Source organism: Camellia sinensis, chromosome 14, assembly GCF_055761805.1.
Source record: "Camellia sinensis isolate YWXY chromosome 14, ASM5576180v1, whole genome shotgun sequence".
Lineage (NCBI taxonomy): Eukaryota > Viridiplantae > Streptophyta > Magnoliopsida > Ericales > Theaceae > Camellia > Camellia sinensis.
In genome coordinates, this window is record NC_138974.1 from 71,859,031 (window position 1) to 71,868,566 (window position 9,536).

Consider the following 9,536-nt stretch of genomic DNA (forward strand, 5'->3'; position numbering starts at 1 on the left):
AAAGTGAATACTCTCTCTCTCTAGATATCACTACAACAAAAAGTTGTTTTGCCCACACAACAAAATGTGTTGGCAAAAGGCACATATCGTCGGCAAAGAGTTTTGCCGACCCATAAAGTTCCATTGGCAACCCGTCGGCAAAGGTGCGTGGGGAAAAACTTTGGCAACGAAATATGATTACGTCGATAAAAGTGATGCCTTTGGTGACAAATACCTTAGTCGGCAAAAGCCTTCATCAATCGTTGCCATTTTAGCTTGCGTCAGCAAAAATGGCTCAAATAAGATGATTATGTGGCACTTTTAAGATTAATGCAATTGAATATGCAAGTGAATAAGCCTTCTACTCATATCCAAGGTTTTGAAAATCGGACCGGATCGGCTAATTTGACGGGCCAAAACTGAAAACCAACATATTTAGTGAGAATCGAAAAAACCGGCGGTTGTACCGGTCAACCCGGAGCCGGTTCGCTGAGTTGTCCGACTCATAATTTTTTTTTTCTTTCTTTTTTTTTTGATTTTCTTTCTTTCTTTCTTATTATATATATATATATATATATATAATATAATATAAGAATATAAGAATATTTTAATTTGAAACTCTTTTTCAAAGGTCTCCTCTTGTGAGGAATCCCATTAAGTGCTTGATGAAATTATTATGAAAGTTTTCACCTATTTATAAGAAAAAAACTCTTTCAAAAAAACTCAAGAAATCCGTATGGAATTCAATGAAATGTATTGGAGAGAATATTGAAATTTTGATATCTCTCCAAAATTTTTGCTCTTCTTTCAATCAAATTATTTGAATTAAAATCATATGAAGGGAATATTAAATATTTGATTTCATCTTCCAAAATTGAAATTAATAATATTTTAAAATATATTATTATATTTTTCAGTAAAAAAAATATTAGGACAAATATTTAAGATAATTTAATATTTTTAATTTATAATTTTATTACTTGTATTTTTATTTAAATATAATTTTAATATATTTATTACGTCACGGTTCGATTCCGGTTCAACCCGACGGTTGAACCGGTGACCCGTCCATCCGAACCATTTTCCGGTTCGCTCACCGGTTCGATTTTTAAAACATTGCTCATATCCACGCAGCACTCGAGCAAGATCATAATATCTATCTTCAACAACCTACATTTAAGAAGGCAAAAGAAAAGCAAGTTCTTATTATTAATATTATCAATAAAGAAAATTTAAACTTACATTATGAGTTTAACTAGGATGATATTAATCCTGTCCACACTTGGTAATTTACTAGTTTACTTTATGTCTGTATTTAAGGTTCCTTATGTGTGGCTAATGAATTGGAGAAATTTCAGTGTAACTTCTTACACATGAGAGACAAGGAGGATTAAAGAAAGCTTAGGCTGATTAAATGGGACAATGTGACTAAATCAAGAGATTTTGGTGAGATGGGTATTAGATCACTTAAAAATTATAAATTATGCCTGCGCTATAAAGAAAAGTTTTGTGTGAAAAATACAATGTGGAGTGAAATTCATGGCTGCCTAAGACATTTAATTCAAAGAAGGTATCAAGGATTGGTATGATATTATATCATTGGTAGGGGGTGAGACAATATTTAGTAATATGATAAAACAGAGGTTTAAATTAATTGTTGCTATTGGAACAAATTCTGAAATGGGTAGGCAATTTGTCATTAAAAGTAGCTTAGCCTAGTCATTACAAAAAAGAAAAAAAAGGAAAAAGAAAAAAAAAAAGAGAGGTTATATTTAATATTGTGGCCATTAAAGGAGAGAGAGCATTGGATAGAAGTTAAGTAATAATAGAGAACTTTATCTATAGGAAAAAGAGGAGGAGAAATTATAAGATCATTAGATGGCTTTAAGGGCAACAATCAAACTCATGAAAAAATGTCATGGAGTTATGCAAATGATGATTTATTTTCTGTAGCCTTCATGAGCAGAATATATCATTTGGTTATGAGTTCCAAGTTTTCTATTGGTTCACAATGCAAAAAAAATATAATCACTACTTGCGATCTATTAGTAAGGAGAAAGATAGTGTCACATCGAATTGTTGATAATTGTTACTTTTATAAACTGCTCTGGTCAGTTTGTAGATCACGTGCTGCTAAGTTTTGGTGTAATGTGTTAAGGCCCTGTTTGATAGGGGATATGAAGATTGGGATTTGATATTATATCTGGTGGGGTCTATATATCCCATGTTTGTAATTTTTTTTGAAAGGGATATAATATCCGGTGGGATTGTATATCCCCAAAAGTGGAGGATATACAATACCATCCCCCCCATTATATCATATCCCCTTGGTTGGGATACGATGTAAAAAGTCCAATTTACCCTTTTGTCTATCTAACATAATATAATTTAATATATTTTTTTGAATTTAATATAATATAATTATTGAATTTAATTTAATATTATTGAATTTAATATAATATAAATATTATTGAATTTAATATAATATAAATATTATTGAATTTAATATAATATAACATAATATTATTTAATTTAATTTAATTTAATATAATATAATTTAATACAAATTTTGAATATAATATAATATAATATTATTGAATTTAATTTAATTTAATATAATATTATTGAATTGAATTTAATATAATATAATTTAATATAAAATTTTGAATTTAATATAATATAATTTAATATAAATTTTGAATTTAATAAATTAAATAATTATTGAATTTAATTTAATATAAATATTATTGAATTTAATTTAATATAATATAATATTATTTAATTTAATTTAATTTAATATAATATAATTATTGAATTTAATTTAATATAAATATTATTGAATTGAATTTAATTTAATTTAATATAATATTATTTAATTTAATACGAATTTTGAATTTAATATAATATAATATTATTTAATTTAATTTAATTTAATATAATATTATTGAATTTAATTTAATATAATATAATTTAATATAAATTTTGAATTTAATATAATATAATATTATTTAATTTAATTTAATATAATATAATATTATGAGGGCAATCCCACAATATATTTTGTAAAACAAACATGCATAACATATATCCAATCTTATATATCAAGTCAACAAACATGACTTGAGAGATATACTATCCAATACCTATATCCTATTCATTATATATCCTGACTAAATCTCACATCACATTATATCTTCCATTTTATATCCAGTGAAACAAACGGGGCCTAAGAGTGTTAGAACAGGGATAACTTCATTACCAAAAAAAGAAATGATTAGTTCACAAAAGATAAACTCTATTAAAAAGCTCAATGTTCCATCAAACTACTCAAATTGATATAACAGAAAACTTCTTTTTTTTAGGTAAGTAAGTTATAAATTAAGACAGAAGAATGCATAGATATACAAGAGGCATTCCTCAGGAAGACTCAACAAACTAAAAACAACAAAAGCATCCATACCTCAACAAAACTAGAACCAAATGACCATCTCGGCCAACACACTAAACTACAGAACAACAAAAACAGGAAAACATCAAAAAAAAAACCAAAACCATGAACTAGTAGCATCTTGAGCTACCAATATGACAAAAGAGATTTCAATAGCACAACATGCTAAACACAGTGACACTTAGCACCCAGTAGCTCTGCAGCAGGCCAACATAGCAACACTAATATAGCAACAGGCAAGACCAGCACAGCAGAACAGAGGCAGCACATCAAACTGGACAGAAATATGAGGGGAATGGACAACAAACAACACAACAAATAGAACAATAAACAGCACAACAAATAGGCTAAATAAACCAATCACTTCTCACCCAGAAATATGAACACATTGCACATGAAAGGTTTACTCAAACACCACATACCAACACTATGAGGGGAAGGGAGGTTGAACACAACAGGTGCAGCATGAACAAACTTCTCAGTCAAATAGAGACAATAACAGAAACAAAGTAACAGCAAATATGAGACAAACAGGCAGAAAACAACAGACAAACAATTCAAAAAAAATCTCAACTTTCAAACAACTCTCAACACTACAAGTAGTATATGTAGTAAATTCACTCAACCCTCAACAAAGATTTCCTTCACATAAGTGCCAGCTTGACAGTCTGCATAAAAAACAGTTAGAAAAATCTGGCTTACAACACTTATACCTCAGAAGAAGAGAACCTATGTATAGATCCTCACCAAGCTCAACCTTCCTCCCTACTATTAAACTAGCTTGACAACTTGCACAAAAATTAGCACATAGATATGTAAAAGATTTATGAGCTCACATCACTTAACCCTCATATATAAGCTCACCATGCACTCAACCCTCAATGCTTACCACACTCCACTCTCAAAGACACTCTTACACTACCCTAACTGTTTTAGCTCACAACACTCAACTTACAACATCCCTAAGTTAGTACCAGCTCAACCTGCAAAGTAAAACAGAGAGGAAATATGGTGCTGCTCCAAAGATAATCCAGGAGACCTGCAAGAGGGAAGCTAAAAATAGTAGGAAGTATTAGAAATCTGAGAGAAATGACAAACAAATCAAGGAACATGAAGCCTTAACACAGAAGGAGGGAGTTATCATGAATTCAAAAACCAATCATTGGCACTATGCTCCTTAAACTTGTTCACAGACAACAACCTAAATCTCACAAGAGATTCAATTTTTTCACAATAACAGTAGCAAGAGAGCAACCAGATGAGAAAATCCTAACATTTCTCTCTTGCCAAATACAGTAAACAGTGCAGGTAAACACCAGTCTATTAACAGTGGTAGCCAAAGAATGACCAGAAAACTGTTTAGACAACTAGTCCACCAGATTACTCTAGTTCCAGATAGGCCAAGATGTGTTACACTTAGCTAACAAAGGGCCCAACACACTCAATGAATAGTTGCAACTGAAAAAGAGGTGATCATGATCCTCATCCTGATGATTACACGAAACACATTAAGTAGAACTTCTAATCCAATAAACAGCTAACCTATCAAGGGTATTCAACCTACTCGGAATAGACAACCAAACCACAGTACTCACTCTAGGAATATGAAACTTAAACCAAATAAGCTTATGCTAGGTCACTCTAGGTCTATGAACTTTAAGCAAATCCCAATCAGACTGAACAGATGAAATACCATTAGGTGAAAGGGTCCAAACAGATTGATCCTTATAGTCAGAGGGAACCATGTCACCAATAACAAAATTCCTAATCTCAATAAGCTCACAAGTTTGAGCATTGGGCCACTGCCAATTCTGATCCCTAATGATAGTAGAAACAATAGCCTGTGATTCTAAACCAGGGTCAAACACAACCCTATCCTTATATTTGAGAATAAGGGTACCTAAAGGATGCCAGTTATCATGCCAACGGTAGGTAGTGATACCATTCCCAATCTTCATGAATCAAATCATTCATAAAACCAATCTATCCAAAATAACTAGGTACCAATGAAGCCCAACAGGACAAGATGCAATGTTAATGCAACCAAAAAACTAAGTTATGATAATCAAGGATTACCATTCAAGAACATAAATTAAAGGAAATAGCTCCTACAAAAAAATCTTTATGTCATTCGTGTATACTCTTATAGGCTCATAGCAAGGTCACAAATGAAAACTAGTGAAGTAACAATGTCAAAGTGGTTTTTTAATTTTTTTTTATCATCAAAGAAATATTTATTAACGTAGATAACACCACCCTATCCATCAATGGGAAAGATGAGATAAAAAAGTGTAGAAAACATGCCCAAACAAATTGTGAATGTTCCACCAACACAGAATTAAAAAGAAAGAAAAGAAAATCCTAGTAAATAAGGCTCCTAAAAACAGACGACATCAAAGAATTCTACAACAACATAGATAGGTTCACAATCTCCTTAAGATGATAGATAAAGTGGTTTTTCATATGACAATTGATATGTCAAAACTAGTAACCAATTACGTAAATTGGAAAATACCACCCCAAAAAAAAATTATAAAAACAAATTATAAAGAAGAAAGAATCAATTCTTGGATATATATATATAGACATATTTAGAGATACTACTATTTGCATTCCTAAAATGATGCATATTGTGTGCCCTTCATAACACCACCATAACCTTTTGTAAAGTAAATCATAAAAATCATTATTTTCAGCACCATAAAAAGTATAACTTTAACTTTACTACACACTATAAATTCGTCATTCGTAACTTCTATTACAAATTCACATAACACACCACAACCATTCTTAACTTTCATCACAAATATTAATCAATTTCTTAGGATTTTTCCTATTTTAGGGTTGTGTATCATAGATTTTAATATATATATACATATATATATGCACATGTATATAAACACAACCAAAAGAAGCCTAATTTTTTTTTAAAAAAGAAATCAAATTGTGTTTCTTCTCAAAATAAAAACCAAGTTCAGAATTTATTTCTGGTAACCGCCAGCCAACATATTAAAATAGCAAAGGGCTTATAGGGTCTAGAACTTAATTTCATACATCACACTCTAATTTAACTTTGACTGAATTTATTATTTTTAACAACATTATAAATCTGAAATTTGAATTGATCAAATTAAATCGAAGATAAATCCCAATTCTGATCCAACGTACAAAGACTCGAGCTTTTTACCTAAAACTTCAAAGGGTATAGAGATTGTGTATTCTACAGTGAGTCACTCACCCCATCAAGTTGACTCGGAGATGAATACCAAGTTCACTGAACAATTCATACATCTGATTTAACCTAGATCAACGTCGTTGTCGTTTGAACAAGGTCCTCGCTTTTAGATACTTCACGATACCTCCTAAACTAATTACAAAAAAAAAAAAACAATAATAGGGTTTAGAAATTGAGAGAGAGAAAGACCAGAAACATAGCGAGAATGAGATCGAGGACTTACAATGAAAGTAGGCAATCGGTGAAAGGCAGAAATGGCAATCAGTTCGCAACAGAAACTGCGATCTGCAACGGTGCACTTGTGCGATTGGGTGAGAGAAAGAAAGAGAGATAAAGAGGCAATCGGGTGGGTGTGCGATTTTGTGTGTGTGTGTGTGTGTGAGAGAGAGAGAGAGAGAACTAGAGTTTGACACCCAGATTCGAGTTTGTTGTAAAAGGGAAAAAACAGAGCAATCCAGCGGTAGAGAAGATGGGTTGTTTGCTTACAGAGAGAAAGAGAATGGGATACAAACGTGAGAGATTTTGGTTCATTTTTTTATTAAAAACAACTGTCAGATGTTTTTTATAAAAACCGTATAATGAAACAAGTTGCAAACTTTCGACTTCGCTAAAAATAAAAATCTTTGCCAACAAAAAGATTTCGTTGCCAAAACAAAGTGACTAACAGCGACACATATTTCGTTGCCAAAAAAACATGGTCATCACTAAAACTTTTTCATTTTTGGAGGGAACATTGTCCCTTGGCGCCTCATTAATATTTTCAATCTATAGCGAAAGATTGAGAATTACGTTGCTAAAAGCCTACCTTTACCAACGAAAATGATTCTTGTGTCGCAGAAAGTGCACTTTTGGCTACGAAAAATATACTTCATCGACGAAAGTTGCCGCTAAAAATGTAATTTCTTGTAATGCGAATAGACTCCATCTTCGGCTTCTCCAAGTAGCCATCGACGAACTGTGCATGACCCGTCGCCACCACACCAACCAACCAACCAAACCTTCATCTTGCCTTACACCAGCATTATATCCCTTTACCGTCGCTTCCCTAAGTCCCCCATTTTCTGCTTGCATTGTCTTTGTCTAACTACCCTTGAACCAAAACATTTACACAACCTCACGACATCTAAACTACTAGATTGCGTTTGGTGATGAAAAAAGAAAATTTCATTTGTATTCATTGGGCTTGAGTAACCAAATCAAAATAAGAGAGTACTTATTTGGTACTCAATAATGATTGATTTTATATTTTTGTTCAATCTGATACTTATATACTTGAATTATTTATGATCAATTGGTTTTTCAAATTCTTGATTTGACTGCTTTACTTGTGATTCTTGGAGATTGTTTTTCCACTGGGGATGAGATTTAAGATGGGATGAAATTGATGGCAGTTCACCAAGAACGACATTGGAAGTCGAGGAATGGAATGAGTTCACCAGATGAGTATAGAGAGAGAGGGATTGTGATAGTTTCACCAAGGGTTGAGATTTAATTATAGACACGTGACAGATTTAAACTAAGAAAAATTGGTACAAAAGATGGAGACAAGATATAGGAATATGAGATCCTAAGCCATGATGTTGACTCACATTTCCCTATATTTTGCAGCTTCTCATTAACCGAAAGTACAATGCAAACAATTATGAAAGGAGAAATATCAAATAAGTGATATTTACAAAAATTAAAATAAAATAAATAATATATATATATATATATATATATATATTAACGATAAACTTGATAAATATCAATAATTAAAAATATAAGCTTTTTGATCTATTGTAATTATTTTTTAAAAAATAGACTGAATTGTAGTTTTTCTATTATTAAGTTATACCTCAAAATTTACATATATAACTCAAAATTTTACACAATTGGATAATTAAAAATGCATTAAACATGGGACATTGACAGTATGATCTCTGCAATGACGTGGCAACATCAGGCTTGTGGTCCAACTCCAATGGACCACAAACTCCAATGGAGCAAAACTCCCATGAGAAACAAGACAAAGACAAAATGGATGCGGAACACGGTGGTTCACCAGCTCGGAGACCGGAGGACGGCACAGGGACGATCAACTATTCCACTGTAACCAACCAGTAGCACGACCAAGAGGAGGGTAACGACGCTAAGAAATCTATGGAGGAAGAGGATCTACTGGAATGTCATAGCAGGAAGAAGGGGAAGAATTTGGATGGTCTTGTTTCTGTTAATCGCTCCTTCAAGGAAGCTCTCTCTTCTCCATTTCACCTGATAAGCTGTTCGGAACAACCAGATTTACTCCCGAATGTTGTCGTTGAGGAGGTTTCAGACTCCGATACTTCCGTACCTTCCATTGCTCTGTCGAAGGAAGAGATTGATAGAATCCGTAACCCCTGGCAGAACTCACTCATTGTGAAGCTCATGGGCCGGAGTTTGGGTTAAACGTACCTGATGGACAGACTCAAGAACATCTGGAAACTAAATAGTACCTTTTTCGGTATCGATCTGGGCAACCATTTCTTTCTTATGAAATTCCAAGATGCGGCCGACCTGAATAAGGTATTGAATGAAGGCCTTTGGTTTGTAGGCAAGAATTTCCTTGCGATTCGTTGCTGGGAACTCGACTTTCAACCGGAGAAGGCAAGTTTTTCAACTACAGTGGTGTGGGTCAGACTCCATAGTCTGCCTAGTGAATATTATGACCATCAGATTCTTCGGCGGATCGGTATCAAGTTGGGAAAGGTCCTAAAGGTTGACTTCCACACTGAGAATGGAGATAGAGGTAGATTTTCTAGACTATGTGTGCAGATAGATTTGGGCAAACCACTCATAGCCAAATTGTTAGTGGGGTCCATCCTTATCAAAATTGCTTATGAAGGCATTAACGCC

At 32.7% G+C, this 9,536-nt stretch overlaps 1 long non-coding RNA gene across 3 annotated transcripts; it reads right to left on the reverse strand.

Annotated features, from left to right (window-relative positions):
• Nucleotides 1-294: 294 nt before the first annotated feature.
• LOC114314592 (uncharacterized) lies at nt 295-7,202 on the reverse strand. Of its 3 annotated transcripts, none has more exons than XR_014350021.1 (3): nt 6,886-7,202; nt 6,666-6,794; nt 295-1,149 (listed from the first exon to the last, which is right to left on the reverse strand). It is a non-coding gene; the product is annotated as an uncharacterized LOC114314592 (long non-coding RNA). The 3 variants fall into 3 exon arrangements; XR_014350022.1 differs by lacking the exon at nt 295-1,149 and adding an exon at nt 3,984-4,466; XR_003647513.2 differs by lacking the exon at nt 295-1,149 and adding an exon at nt 3,984-4,480.
• Between the last annotated feature and the right edge of the window lie 2,334 nt (nt 7,203-9,536).